Genomic DNA, 15,882 nt, shown 5'->3' on the forward strand with positions numbered 1-15,882 from the left:
TTCCGGATCCTGCGCCCCGCCCCTTTTCGCATCCCCCACCCGGCTCCCCACCGCGTCCGCGACCTCGAGAAGCTCCCAGGGACAACCCCCCCTGCAGCGGATTAACTGGATCCTGACGGCCGGGAATGGGCGGTGCAGTCGTGCTCCCTCGGGCCTTCCTCTCTCCATCTTTCCTGCTGAATCTTCTAGGTCCGCCCTCCACCTTCTGTCCCTGTGGACTCAGCAGAGCCCTCCTGGAAACCAGACTCAGGATTTCGTTCCAGATCCCAGATAGTAGAATGCTGGTGGAATTAATGTCATCATCAAATATATTGAGCGCCAGCAATGAGCTGAGATGGAGGTAGGGCTAAGAGTCACAGCTAAGTCCTATTTCCCATTCATTGCCTGCTTTGAAATATGAAGATGCTTTAACTTTCTAACTTCAATGAATGAATCTACTTCTGTATTTGTCACTTGTACTATAGAGTTTATTTTTATTTAAAGTTACAAGACATCACTATTAGGGAGGCCATGATAACAATGTGGAAAGAACTAGGGCTTCAAACCATTCTGGTTCTGCCTTTTATTGTGGGTCTTGGGATAATTAAGTTAACCTGTCTGAGCTTAAATTTCCCTATTTGTGAGAGATGATTAAATTCACTGTCCAGCAGTCATAGCCACTAAACAAGGGCGGCTAACATCATCATTCTCAACTTAGTGGAATACCAGTTTGTCAAAGAAACATATTTTTGTAATTAAAGAAACTCTAAACTCTGTACATAACTTCAGAGTCTATCAAAAATATGAACCCGATACTTTAAGAGAATTTCACCCTGTTTCATAGATTTTCCTCTTTTCCTCTTTGCTGAATGGCTTCTGTCTGCCCACGTATTAGTTATCTACTGCTGCAAAGCAAATGCATTGCCTCACATGGTTTCTAAGGGCCAGGAATTTGGGAGCGGCTAAGCTGGGGGTTCTTCTGACACAGGGTCTCTCCTGAACCAGGTTGTAGGCAGGGGCTGCAGTCAGCTGATGGCGTGACTGGGAGAGGATCAGGCTCACTCTTGACTCTTGGCAGAAGGTTGTGGTTCCTGCCAGCTGGGCCCCCTATCGGGCTGCCAACCACAGGGAAGCCATGGTCCTTCATATCCCACCACTTTCCCCACATTCTGTTCATTATATTCAAGTCACTTGCTTCAGCTTCTACTCACAGAAAGGGTTTTACACCAGGGCATAAACCAGGAGGCGAGGATTCCAGGGCCATCTTGGGAAGCTGCCTGCCATAGCAACTAAAACCTAAGCTGTAATGCCTTTTAATAACCTAAGTAATGAATGACATTTCATCATTTCTGCTATATTTTTCTGGTGGCCCAGACCAGCCCTGGTGCAGTATGGGAGAGGGCTATACAAGGGTGAATACAGGAGGTGGGGCTTGAGGCGGCCTTATTGGGAGCTGCATACCACAGCCTGTCCAGACAAAAATTGCCTCTTCATCCTGTTCAGAGCTCCCAGAAGCTGACATACGTGGACACATGGATGGGCTGTCTGGCTTCTGGTCAGATACAGCCCAGGAGGGGCACCTGGAGGGATGGAGTGAGGTCAGGGTACTTATTCCTCCAGCTCCCTCATGGCAGGCTGGCTGCACCCTCAACTGAAGTTCACAGGACCTGTCAGGGGGCACGAACAGACTGTCATCTGAACTGCCCTTCGTGAATTTAGTTTTACCTGATTCATAAAATTGCATGTACAGAGAAACATTCTGTGGTGAAAAGGAAGATGTGTATATAGGATGGGGCCTGAGCAGGTCTGGACGACTAGAGAAAGGTACACAAGAATTCCCATAGCACCTGCCTCCACTGCTTTGCTGCCACTTCCTCTCTCCACACTTACAGACTTGGATTCTCCTTGTCCAGCTCCTGACATCTGCATGATATCCTGGGATAAGCCAGATGTGGGCAGCTCTTTTATTACAGCCTCACTTGGGTGTGGCTCTGAAAAGATAGTGGCAAAGGGAAATCTCAGTTGCTACAACATTGATGGATGGATGATTTTCTGCTTCCTCCATGAATAGAGATGACCTGAGGGGCTGATGGACACTGGCTAAAAGGTTGACCCATTGGTCAGGGACTTGGAGGAGAATAAGACTGGAGATTAGGTGCAGTCTGGGCAGGGGAAGTATGTGGGTGGACTCCTCTGGACAGGCACAGAATGTGAAGACGTCTTGCTCCTGTAAATGCCCATTAGAAGGCATTAGGTACGGAGGAGGTGTTTGTAAACCGTGAAGGTTGGCCTTGCCCCCCCAGACCTCCCAGAGCTTCTTGGTCCAAGAGACCATTTAGCAATGGGATGGTGGCTATGCGTGGGTTCAGCTGCATGGACTGCCCTTCATTGAGGCTGATCTGGCTGGCTGACTACCACCGCTGAAGACCCAGGCTGACAGCAGCAGAAGCCAACTTTGAGGACCAAAGATTAAGATACTAATCTTTGGGGGGGACCAGGTGGCCAGCTGGTAGCTGGCAGATTACATTTGCTCCCTGGAGGAGGCAGCAATATGCCTCTCAATTGTAGAGGCATTGTCCACCTAAGGATGTGCCCCTTTTGCCTGTAGCACCAGCATCTGTGGACTTACAGAATGCCGTGCCCATCTCCACAGTACATAACATCTGCTATAATCAGGGAACACATTTTCAATGAAAGAAATGTCTGTGGTGTTCACTGTGTAACCATGGGCTTTGCGTCAAGTTAGATTACTGCTTAAAATAATCACATGTGTGTCCTTTTCCTGTGTGGGAAAAATGTACTTCCCTGCTTAAATCATGTTGGGCTTGGCTGTGTGGATTTTTTCTGACTGTGGGAGATGGGCAGATGTGATGAAAGTGTGAAGTGGAGATTGGTACTTGCCACCTGCCTCGACACAGACTGAATCATGAGTCACTGCAGGCTGCCAACCCTCAACACCCCCTGAAAGTCTCCAGGGTGGAGATCAGGAGTGAGGCATTCTGTGCTCTGGGAGAACTGGCAGAACAGGTCTTCGACAGTTAAATATTTTCAGGAGAGGATTTTATGAGCCCAATTCTTACATCTCATATCTAGAAAAGACTTCATGGTGACATCTGCTCCTGGTAACTAGCAGTAACCTCCACAAGGCTAGCAGCTAACTTATATAAAATGTGTGTGTGTGGCTGCATGTACTTCCCCTCCAAAATCACATGTGTACTGACACTCCCTCCTACTTCTTTGGAGCAGAATTTCAAAGTTATCTGAAATGCTGCCTCCTGGGCTGTAGTCTTCATTTTGTCCCCAGTAAAACAACTTTCAACTTGTAAGTCATCCATAGTTTTTAAGCTGACAAAAGCGAAGGTTTAAAGTGTGCTTGTATTTTTTAAATTTATTTTTTATTTTTTAATTTTATTACTCAATGAATTTATTGCATTTATATAAAAATAAAAATAATAATTAAAAATTTTTTAAAAATTTAAAGGAAAAAAATTTTTTAAAAATGTGCTTGTACAGTTGAGTGTGTTTTCTTGCCCCTGCCATTATCAGGAGAAGAGTTTACTGGTCCAAGGAAGGTGATAGAAGTGTGACCTGGATCCAGTCTACATCTTGGAACTAAACCCACCTGAACTTGGTCCAGATCAGCTGACTCCTAGATAGACCAGTGAGAATAAATGATTGTTGTGTTGCCTCTGAGTTTTGGAACATTTTGTTACACAGCTTTATCAGGACAGTAGTGACCGATAAAAGCCCCGTTACTCAGAAGCAGCTGGCTTAAAAGAGGAGCTGAATAGCCTATTGGGAGGCAGTTAAAACACACTGCAAGGTGTCAGACAATGTTTGATGCAATCTCTCACACAGTGGAATGTATATTATTATGATTATTTTGTGTGTTTTTTGGTTTCAAACAGTTCTCCAGGTATTTTCATTTCTGTGAAGCACTTGAAATGTCTATGACCCACACTGAAGCCAGAAGGCAGAAATCTTTACTGTTTTTTTTTTTTTGGTTTTGTTTTGTTTTGTTTTTTGTCTTTTTGCTATTTCTCTGGGCCGCTCCCACAGCTTATGGAGGTTCCCAGGCTAGGGGTTGAATCGGAGCTGTAGCCGCCACCCTACGCCAGAGCCACAGCAACGCGGGATCCGAGCCGCGTCTGCAACCTACACCACAGCTCAAGGCAACACCGGATCGTTAACCCACTGAGCAAGGGCAGGGACAGAACCCGCAACCCGCAACGAATTCCTAGTCGGATTCGTTAACCACTGCGCCACTACGGGAACTCCAATCTTTACCGTTCTTTGCCCAAAGGAAGGACAAACTCTCCTAACACCAGTGAAGACCACATGAAATGGAAGTGAGAGAAGGGACGACAGCTCCAGGGCAACTGCAGACAAGACCCTCTGCCTGCCTCCTGCAGTTTCTACCCCCAGTAATAAAAACAAAGCAGTCAACCTCTTTCCTAGAGTGGTTTGCTCCTCATCTACCCACAGCCCGTACTGAACTTGCCCCTGCCCCCTGTGTCTGGTCCCTGGCCCGTACATGTCACTACCAGAATGTAGGTAAGATGCCATGCTGGCATCCTTCCAGGGCACTCAGCACAGCTTGCACTCAGTAAGCGTTTGCTAATTATCTGTTGGGCAGACAGTTTAGTCCAACCTCCTTCCGGAAGCAGAACTTTACTTACAGCATCGTGGAAACAGTCACTTCCAAGAACAAATTGAAATTTGTCGGTGCTTATAGTGAATGAATGCATGCAGTGAATGGTATTGTTTTTCTCTCCTCCTCAGACCGCCCAGCTGGGGCGCCCTCTTCTTGCGGTCCTCGATATTTCGCCCCCGCCCATCAGGGTTGTTCTAGTCTCTGGGTAGAAGCCTCCTCCGCTCCACCGGGAGCCAGAAGCGAATCACGGTCCTAACCCTGTTATGGCCCCCGCGGGCCACCGTAGCGGGCCGCTGGCTGGGGCCCAAGGCCCGCAACTTCCGTGTTGCCATGTTGTCTCCAGGCACTTTTGCCTTTCCACACGTGGTCTTAACATTTCCGGTTCTGCGCGGCACCTCCCCTGTGAGTAAGGGAGGCTGGATCTCAGGCTTGTTTGAGCACAGCTTTCCGTGCGTTATCTTGGAGCAAGCGCGCAGGCTTCTTTAGCGCTTTTTTATGCACTAAAGTTATTTGCTCCTCAAGACGTTTCGAAGAGAGAAGAGGCAAAAATCACTGTAAGCGTTTCTAGGACACTTTTCCCCAACCCAGGGCCGGGAACGGGGGCTGGGGTGTGGGGAGGGGAAGCTTAGTGTTTGCCTAGATAGCGAAGCGGTCAAGCAATCGAAGAAAATCTCAGTAATGTTTGAGAAAATCTCAGTAATGTTTAAAATCGATTTGACACTGCAAACAAAAAGTGGGAATTATCATTACAGTGACACTATTAACTTAGAAAACTGGAAATGTAACTTTTTGCTTGTAGAGTTAAATTTAAGCATTTAGGTTTGCTCGTTAATTTATTTTGGCGGCCCCCAGGCTCTTTCGTGTTTGTAAACTGCTAGCTTTGTCTTTAATCTCTTCCTGAAAAGTTAAAATGAAGGACACTATAAAGTGTCCTTCATTTTTCTTGAAGGCGGGTGACTAATGGGGCACTGAAGCCAGATATCCTAGGACACAGGGCTCTTTCTGCCTCAGTGACTCTGCTCGGGTTCCTTAATCTCTCTGAGCCACAGGTTTTTCAACTGTAAAGTGATGATAATATTCTGGAAAGGCTGCCTTTGGAGGTTAATGTGAGATACAGAAATGCCTAGTGTGTGCTTGGCATCTAGTGAACTTTCTGAATTAGGATGTAAATAGTATTGCTAGTTAATCATTGTTCTTTTGTTCCATGATCCTGCTTAAATCAAATCTCAGGCCTTCAAACTGCTGAGGGATGCTGGTGGGACGGACCCATACCCCACTCCTAATGAATTCTGGCCAGTTTTCAAAGTATCTCAGACTCTGCAGATCTTTTCCACTGCCCCAACTCTCTCAAGAAATGACCCATCTCTTGCTTCACGCTGTTGAATAGGAGCTCTGATGGCCCTCCTTCAAAACTCTCAAACTTTCCAGGCTCAGCACCTGTCCTTACCTTCTGGTACAATGTAACCACAGCTGACCCTTGAACAACACAAATTTGAATTGATGGGTGGGTTTTTCCCCAGTAAATACCTAGTGCAGTAGTACAGGATCTGCAGTTGGTTGATTCCACCGATGGTCAGTTATAAAGTTATAATCTGATTTTCGGCTGCGTGAGGATTTGTGCCCTAACCCCTGAGTTGTTCAGGGCTCAGCTGTTGTATCCTTCCTCCTGTCTTCTCAGTCCTCCTTATTTCTCCAGTCTAATCTCTATACTCCAGCCAGGGCGAACAGTTGGAAACATAAACTCTCATTCTCCAGCTGGCAACCCTCCCTGACTTCTTTTGCTCTTAGGATCCACCCCAACCCCCCCCCCGTAGGCTCACCAGGCTGTATGCTCTCAAGCTTTCTAAATGCACAATTCGTATCAGCCTGGACTCCTTTCTTTGAATTGACCTGGGTACAATGTGGGATTTGAGATAGTCTTGAAAGTTGAAGGTAGAGTCAAATGGTCTTGAAAGTTGAAGGTAGAGTCAAATGGAGGGGGGAGTGGGAAGCTTTCAGAACACAAGGGATTGTGTTCTCTGAAAGCAATGAGGGAGAACTCCCCCAGGTTATTTTGAAGAGCAATCATGGTATTAGTTTAGCAGGAGTTGAGGCTCCTGTGGGGTCTCTGGGGATCTCAGAGGCCCAGTGGATTTCTTGGTTTATGGTTGTGTGTGTATTTTGTTTTTGTTTGTTTTTGTTGTTGTTGGAGCAGATCATGAAAGTATTTTCACCCCAAGCCACAAAATCCTAAGAAACAGTCTGGTCTTGGACAAACCCAATAAATTGAAAAGAGCTCTTCTAGGTTCACATTTACTCAAGATGTTGGCAGTGATGGAATCCTGAGGCAAGTTTCCCAAAAAGTTGAACCATAAATATACCTTTAGAAAGAGTCCTTAGTGTCACCTCTGTTAAACTCTTCACTAATGATGCACGTTTATGTTGGTCACACAAAATTTAAATGAGGAATCTGAAGGTAGGTGAGAGTTCCCAAGTGGGTGGTAACGAGAAACCCTGTATAGGACTCCATAGGCTGGCTTACTCATTATGAAGCTTGGCTCAGCACCCATTTTGTAATGACCCTGCAAGATGATTCTCATTTGGCAAATTGACCTCTAATCTAAAGGTTGATTGTTAACACTTGAGAGAATTGATTCATGATGAGAAATGGTAGGCTCTGGAACCCTCTCACTTTGGCTTCACAATCCAGATCTAATATCTTGAATCCCCTGGCGGGAAGAAACAGAAACATTCTTGGGCTTGTGACAATACCTTGAGAAGGACTACTGTTTTTTTAACAGCATCAGGGGCCAAAGGAACATTGACAGTCTTTCCAACTGGAGATCCTAAATAGGTTATCTGGAGTGAGTGACCTATATCCTGAATTTGGCAGGAGCACCCTGGTTTTTTAACCACCGTATTTGGTCGGGAGGTTTGGATTTCTCTTCATGTTAGAATTTCTCTTCCTTTTATATTTATTGTAAACAGCTATATTATAATTTGATTCAGTTCTGAGGCCAAATTTTTGATAATTTAAAAACTATGAGTTATTTTTTTCCTATGCATCTTACTCCGGAGGTAATAATTACTTAGCTGAAATTGATAGGATAGCATAGAAGCAAATCTGTACTGGTCTCTGAATCTGGAACATTCTCTCACACTTCATTGGCGTTCCCACTTATTTATCATGACCTTAAGATGTTAGATTCTGAGGTCAAAGAAAACATGTGTGTATGTGAGTGGCCTAACAAAACACTGCTCTCAGTCTATAACCATGAACAAAAAGCCACCATGTCATTGGATTCCCAGTCACCCAAGAGGGCAAAGTAAAGAGCTAAGGATTGCTGATCTAATGAATTTGTGGGCTAGGGAAGTCCTTTGAGAGGATTTGTAACTTACAAGCAGGAAGAATATCAACACATACTACCCTTTTTCTGGCTTAAATATTATTTCTATTTTTGTTACTTAATTCTTGAAGTAGATAATATATATTCATATGGCTCAGAACTTTTAAAAAATGTTCAAAGAGTGAAGAAATAATTCATTTTTAAGTCTTCCCACTTTCTTGCTTTTTGCTTTAAAACAGCTTCTTTTGAGGTATAAAAGATATACAAATTGCACGTATTTAAAATGTGCAATTCACTATGTTTTAACATATGTTATATCTCTATTAAACCATCACCACAATCAAGATATTAAACATAATCATCACCCAAAAAAGTTTTTTCATGCCCATTTTTAATGCTTCCTCAAGCATTTCTCTGGTGACTAATGATTTGAGCATCTTTTCATGTGGTCTTTTGCTGTATGTGTATCTCCTTCCCCCAATATTTTGAGATGTAATTGACATAGAGTACTGTGTACAGCAAATTTTTGTTTCTGTTTTTTTTTTTTTTTTTTTTTTTAAATGCCCGAATCCAAGGCACATGGAAGTTCCTGACCAAGTCAGGGGTCCAGTTTGAGCCACAGCTGTGGCTAACACCTAATCCTTTATCCCACTGCTCTGGGCTGGGGATCACACTCCATGCCTCAGCAGCAACCCAAGCTGCTGCAGTTGGATTTTAGCCCTCTTCGCCACAGCGGGAACTCCAGATGTACAGCAGGTTTAAAGTGTACAGTATAATGACATATATTTGACTTACTGATTACTGCAGTAAGTTTAGATAACGTCCATAGTGTCATATGGATATAACATAAGTGAAAAATAATTTTTCCCCTTGTGATGAGAATTCTTAGGATTTATGCTCTCAACTTACACAGCAGTGTTAACCATAGTCACCATGCATCCCTAGTTCTTCTTTATCCTGTAACTGGAAGCTCGTGCCTTTTGACCTCCTTGATCCAATTCCTCTCCCCTGCCCACCTCTGATAACCACAGTATCTCTTTTTCCATGATTTTTTTTTTTTTTGAAGTTCCACATATGAGTGAAAGCATCTGACAGTGTCTTTCTCTGCCTGCCTTATTTCACTTTAGCATAATACCCTCAAAGGCCATTCATGTTGTCACAGATGGCAGCATTTCCTCCTTTCTTGGGGCTGAATAATACTGCACTGTGTATATGTAGCACAACTTCGTTTTTCATTGGTCCATTTGGTGGACACCTAGGTAGTTTTCCTGTCTTGGCTACCTACTGTAAATAACCCACTTGTGAACATGGAGATGAAAATATCGCTTCCACACATTTTTGTTTTCTTTGGATCTATTTCCTGAAGTGGGATTGGTAGTTATTTATTTATTTATTTATTTTGCCCCATCTGAGGCATGTGGAAGTTCCTGGGCCAGAGATCAAACTGAACTGCACTTGCAGCTTGTGCCACAGCTGTGACAACACCGGATCCTTAACCCGCTGCACCACAAGGCAACTTCCTGATAATTCTATTTTTATTTCACTTCATTTTTTATTTTATTTTATTTTTTTGCTTTTTAGGGCCTCACCTGTGGCATATGGAGGTTCCAAGGCTAGGGGTCAAATTGGAGCTGCAGCTGCCAGCCTACACCACAGCCATAGCAATGCTGAATCCGAGCCATGTCTGTGAACTACACCACAGCTCACAGCAACACCGGATTCCCCACCCACTGAGAGAGGTCAGGGATTGAACTAGTCAGATACTAGCATCCTCGTGGATACTAGTCGGATTCATTTCCACTGTGCCACAATGGGAACTCCTTTTAATGTTTTGAGGAATCTTCCATACTATTTTCCACAGTAGCTGAAACAATTTGTAATCTAACCAAGTGTGCTCAAGGATTCCCTTTTCTTCATATCTTGGCAACATCTATTATCTTTTGACTTGTTGATGCTGGTTGTCCTAATAGGCATGAGGTGATACCTCATTGTGGTTTTGGTTTGGATTCCCCTAATGCTTAGGATGCTGAGCATCATCGTGTACCTACGGGTCATTCCTATATTTTGGACAAATCCTATTCTGGTTTTTTGCCTGTTTTTAATTGGGTTTTTGTGTGTGTGTGTGCTATTGAGTTATGCAAGTTTCCTGTGTATTCTGAATATTAATGCCTTATCAGATAGATTGCAAATACTTCTTTTCCAATCCAAAAGCTATGTTTTCATTTTGTGGATTTTCTTTTTTCTTTTTCTGTGAAGAAGCTTTCTGCTTTGATGCAGTCCCACTTGTTTATCTTTTATTTTGTTGCTTGATGTTTTGGTGTCATTTCAAAAAAATCACTGTCAAGACTTATGTCAAGGAGCTTTTTCCTGTGTTTTCTGGTAGGAGTTTTATGATTTCAGATCATGCAGTTGAGTCTTTGATCCATTCTGAGTTAATTTTTTAAAAATTAAAGTATAGGGAGTTCCTGTTGTGGCTCAGTGGTTAACAAACCTGACTAGGATCCATGAGGATGCTGGCTTGATCCCTGGCCTTGCTCAGTGGGTTAACGATCTGGCGTTGCCATGAGCTGTGGTGTAGGTTGCAGACAAGGCTCGAATCCCTCGTTGCTGTGGCTCTGGCTACAGCTCCGATTCGACCCCTAGCCTGGCAAAGTGACCCAGTCACTCATCTATATACATTCTCTTTCATATTATCTTTCATCATGTTCTATCACAAGTGATTGAACATAGTTCACTGTGCAGCAGGACCTCATTGTCTATCCATTCTGACTATAACAGTTTGCATTTACTAGCCTGAATTCCCAGTCCATCCCACTCTTTTCCCCTCCCCCTTGCTGCTAGACTCATTGCTGTCCATGTTGTGGTTCTTTTTCTGTTCTGTAGGTAGGTTCATCTGTGCCATATTTTAGATTCCACATATAAGTGATATTATATGGTATCTATCTTTCTCTTTCTGACTTAGTATGAAAATTTCTAGTTCCACTCATGTTTTGCTGCAAATGGCATGATTTTGTTCTTTTTATGAATTACTTCACTTAGTATGAGAGACTCTAGTTGCATCCATGTTGCTGCAGATGACATTATTTCATTCTTTTTTTGTGGCTGAGTAGTATTCCATTGTGTGCCAGGGATCAAACCCACATCCTCATGGATACTAGTCAGATTTGTAACCTGCCAAGCCACAACATGAGCTCCCTTCTTGAGAATTTTTGCATCTGTATTCATCAAAGATACTGGCCTAGGGAATTCCCATTGTGGCTCAGTGGTGATGAACCCAACTAGTAGCTGTGAGAATGTGGGTTCGATCCCTGGCCCCGCTCAGTGGGTTAAGTGTCCAGCATTGCTGTGAGCTATGGTGTAGGTCACAGACTTGGCTCAGATCCTGCATTTCCGTGGCTGTGGTGCAGGCTGGCAGCTGCAACTTGGATTCGAACCCTAGCCGGAGACCTTTGGTATGCCACATGTGAGGCCCTAAAAAAGGAAGAAAAATTAAAAGGTATTGGCGTATAGTTTTCTTTTTTGGTAGTATCTTTGTCTGGTTTTGGCATTAGGGTGATGATGGCTTCATAGAATGTCTTTGGGAGTGTTCCTTCCTCTTCAGTCTTTTGGAAAAGTTTAAGAAGGATGGGTGTTAAGTTCTTTGTATATTTAGTAGAATTTGCCTGTGAAGCCATCTGGTCCTGGACTTCTGTTTGTAGGGAGTTTTTAAATTGCTGATTGAATTTCATTTCTAGTGATCAGTCTGTTCAGATTATCTGTTTCTTCTTGGTTCAGTTTTGGTGGGTTGTATTTCTGTAGAAAGTTGTCCAGTTCTTCCAGGTTGTCAAATTTGTTGGCATATAATTGTTCCTACTATTGTCATATGGTTTTCTGTATTTCTGCAGTATCTGTTGAGATTTCTTTTTTCATTTCTTAATTTGTTCATTTAGTTTTCCTCTCTCTCCTTGGTGAGTCTGGTTAGAAATTTGTTAATTCGTTTACCCTTTCAAAGAACCAGCTCTTGGTTTATTGATTTTTTTCTATTTTTTAATCTATTATACTGATTTCCTCTCTGATCTTTATTATTTCCTTCCTTCTGCTGACTTTGGGTTTTGTTCATTCTTTTTCTAATTCTTTTTGGTGGTAGGCTAGGTTTTCGATTTGAGATTTTTTTCTTGTTTTTTAAGAAAGGCTTTCATTGCTATGAACTTCCCTCTAAGAACTACTTTTGTGGCATCCCATAGATTTTGTATGGTTGTGTTTTCATTGTTGTTTGTCTCAAGGTATTTTTTTAACTTCCTTTTTGATTTCCTCATTGACCTGTTGGTTTTTTAGTAGCATGTTGCTTAGTCTTCTTATAGTCAGTTTTTTCTCATTTCTTCCCCTGTAGTTGATTTCTAGTTTCATGCCATTGTGGTCAGGGAAGATGCTTGAAATAATTTCTATACTCTTAAATTGGTTGAGGTTAGTTTTATGCCCCAGTATGTGGTCAGTCCCAGAGGATATTCCATGTGCACTTGAAAAGAATGTATATTCTGGGGTTTTTTTGGGTGTAATGTCCTGAAAATATCAATTAAGTCTCACTGTTTTATTGTGTCATTTAGGATCTCTGTTGCCTTTTTGATTTTCTTTCTAGAGCATCTATTCATTGATGTGAATGGGGTATTAAATTCTCCTACTATTATTGTATTCCTATCAATTTCTCCTTTTATGTCTGTCAGTATTTGTTGTACGTATTTGGGTGCTTCTGTATATATTAATGAGTGTAATTCCTCTTGAATTGATCCTTTTATCATTAAATAATGTTCTTCTGTATCTTTCTTTATAGGCTTTGTTTTCAAGTGGCTGCTTGCTTCAGACTGATAGTCATCTAGGCTCAAACACATTCTTAAAAAAGTCTAGATTTTCTTAATCTCCTTTCCCACATTTTATGATTTCGATGTCCTTTTTCATATCTGCTTGTTTATCCTTTTGCTATTCCTTCTGTTTATCATTGCGTTCACAAATAGTTTTTTTTTTTTCTTTTTGATCTGTATACTGGCTTATTTAAGTGATTACTTTTCAATTATGATTTTCTCCATCCTATATCTTTTTGCTTCTTTCCTATTTAGAGGAGACCTTTCAATATTTATTTTAGAATGGATTTAGTATTGCTTTATTCCTTTAGATTTGTCTGAGAAATTCTTTATTTCTCCAATTTTAGATGATAATCTTGCTGGATAGAGTATTCTAGTATGCAAATTTTTCCATTTTAGAGCTTTGAACTTACTTTGCCACTCTCTTCTGGTCTGTAGTGTTACTGTAGAGAGATCAACTGATAGCCTTGTGGGGGTTCCTTTATAATCAATTCTTTGTTTTTCTCTTGCTGCCTTTAGAATCCTCTCCTTATCTTTAACTTTTATCATTTTTATTATAGTATGTCTGTGTTAGGTCTATTTGGTTCAACTTGTTTGGAACCCTCTGTGCTTCCAGTATCTGAGTATCTGTTTTCTTCTTTAGATTTGGAAAGTTTTCAGCCATAATTTCTTCAAATATATTTTCAATCCCATTTTCTTTTTCTTCTCCTTCTGAAATCCCTATTATGCATAGATTGGCACACTTTATATTAACAAGTAGGTTTTTTATATTACTTTCATTTTTTTTTAATTTGGGTTTCTGTCTGCTGTCCTGATAGTGTGATTTCCGTTATTCCATCTTCCAAGTCACTTTTTCATTCCTCTGCATTATTCATTCTGCTATTCAGTGCCTTTAACTCAGCTTTCATCTCTTCAAATGAACTTTCTAATTTTTCTTGCCTCTTCCTTATAGTGGCTAGTTCCTTTTTAAAGTAATCTGGGAGTTCCCGTCGTGGCGCAGTGGTTAATGAATCTGACTAGGAACCATAAGGTTGCAGGTTCAGTCCCTGCCCTTGCTCAGTGGGTTAACGATCTGGAGTTGCCGTGAGCTGTGGTGTAGGTTGCAGACGCAGCTCGGATCCCGCGTTGCTGTGGCTCTGGCGTAGGCCGGTGGCTGCAGCTCCGATTCGACCCCTAGCCTGGGAACCTCCATATGCCGCAGGAGCGGCCCAAGAAATAGCAAAAAAAAAAAAAAAAAAAAAGTAATCTGCATTACTGTTGATATCTTTTTTAAATTAAATTTCTTTTTTAATTAGGATATAGTTGATTTACAGTCTTGAGTCAATTTCTGTCCAATAGCATAGTAACTTAGTCATATATATATATGTATATATATTTTTTTCTTTTTCTCATATTATCATATCTTATGGTCTATCCCAAGAGACTGGATATGGTTCCCTGTGCTGTACAGTATGACCTCATTGCTTATCCATATGTAATACTTTGCATCTACCAACCCCAAACGCCCCATCCATCCTACTTCTTCCCCCCTTCCCCTTGGCAGCCACAAGTCCGTACTCTATGTTCATGAGTCTGTTTCTGTTTTGTAGATAGGTTTATTTGTAGATAGATTATTTTAGATTTCTCATCTAAGTGGATAGACATTTTTAATTCCTTCACTATTTTCATTACCTCTTTTTTGAGCTCTGTGCTGCTAGACTGCAAATGTCTGTTTTGCTTTTTGCTCCTTCAGGATAGTTGTCTTCTTTTAACTAGGAATTGTTCCTGTATTTCTTCAGATTGCTTATTTTTTTTTTTTTTTTTTTTGTCTTTTTGTCTTTTTGTCTTTTTGTCTTTTTGTTGTTGTTGTTGCTATTTCTTGGGCTGCTCCCACGGCATATGGAAGTTCCCAGGCCATGGGTCGAATCGGAGCTGTAGCCACCGGCCTACACCAGAGCCACAGCAACGCGGGATCCGAGCCGCGTCTGCAACCTACACCACAGCTCACGGTAACGCCGGATCGTTAACCCACTGAGCAAGGGCAGGGACTGAACCCGCAACCTCATGGTTCCTAGTCGGATTCGTTAACCACTGCACCACGACGGGAACTCCTACATTTTTTTTTTTTTTTTTTTTTTTTTTTGCTTATGTTTTTCTTATTCTGTGAGTTTAGGGAAAAAAATACTTACTATAGTCTTGAAGGGCTTTTTTTTTCTTTTTCTTCTTTTTCTTTCTTTTTTTTTGGTATGAGGGCTACTTTTGGCATGGATGCTTGCTGTCTTTTTCCTTAGTCTGTGCAGGCTCTTATCTCCTTGATAAGGGGTGTGCAGTTGTATGGCCTGCATGTGCTTCCAGGGAAGTGGGGGCAATAGGCAGCATCTGTAGGTGCCTGGTTGCTGGGCCCTTGGCAATGGCGAGTACCCATGGGGAGGTGGGGGTGGCAGGCTGCTCCTGGTTTCAGGGCCCCGGATTGTGGCAGTGACCCTCAGGGAGATGGAGCTTGTTCCTAGAGCCTTTGGCAGTGGCAGCAGCTGGGGTATGCGTTCCTGGGGGGTGGGGGTGAGGGCAGTGGGTGGCACTCAGTTGCAATACCCTCTACAGTGGTGACCCCTCAGGTGACTGGGGCCATAGCTGGTGCCTGTTCATGAGACCTTTAGTGGTGGCAGGCTGCACCCACTTAAGGAGTCTGAGATTCCTGTGGCCATTTGCACCCGCCCCCACCCCCATAGCCCATGTAAAAGGCACCCTGCTGTCCAAGACCCTGTGCATGTGCAGAGAAAGATGTTCCTATGTCGGTCCTGCCCCTCCTCCTCACTCCATCCCCACCAGTGGCACCTTGCTTCTCCTGTGGCCCCAGGCCTCCTCCTACCTCTCTCAGCTATGGGGCACTGCTCCCCAGCCCATGGCACACTGCTCCCTATTCCCTTCAGGCTGTTTCCACACAGCCAACCGTAGTCCTCTTCCTGGAAGTGACCTCTATAGATCAAGTCTCAGTGCCCAGTCCCCACCCAAGTGTCTTAGGCTGTGATGTCCCAGACAGTCGTACCAGGGTCACTCTCTGCTTTGCCTTCCTCTCATTGTCTGTTACACTTTTCTCCGAGGTATTGAG

General features: G+C 42.8%; 2 long non-coding RNA genes across 2 annotated transcripts in view; both read left to right on the top strand.

Annotated features, from left to right (window-relative positions):
* The first annotated feature begins 204 nt into the window (after positions 1-204).
* Positions 205-4,425, top strand: LOC146406311 (uncharacterized). The gene is made up of 2 exons (XR_014809931.1): positions 205-340; positions 4,283-4,425. It is a non-coding gene; the product is annotated as an uncharacterized LOC146406311 (long non-coding RNA).
* Positions 4,426-5,012: 587 nt separating this feature from the next.
* Positions 5,013-15,882, top strand: part of LOC146406312 (uncharacterized) — a 30,388-nt gene continuing 19,518 nt past the window's right edge. Inside the window, exon 1 of the long non-coding RNA XR_014809913.1 lies at positions 5,013-5,187. This is a non-coding gene — a long non-coding RNA (uncharacterized LOC146406312). The remainder of the gene's footprint in view (positions 5,188-15,882) is intronic.

This window comes from Sus scrofa, chromosome 1 (assembly GCF_054392235.1).
Source record: "Sus scrofa isolate SSC_HxYL_T2T_F1_AM1 chromosome 1, Sscrofa_HxYL_maternal_Yorkshire_Landrace_v2.0, whole genome shotgun sequence".
In the NCBI taxonomy this organism is placed as follows: Eukaryota; Metazoa; Chordata; class Mammalia; order Artiodactyla; family Suidae; genus Sus; species Sus scrofa.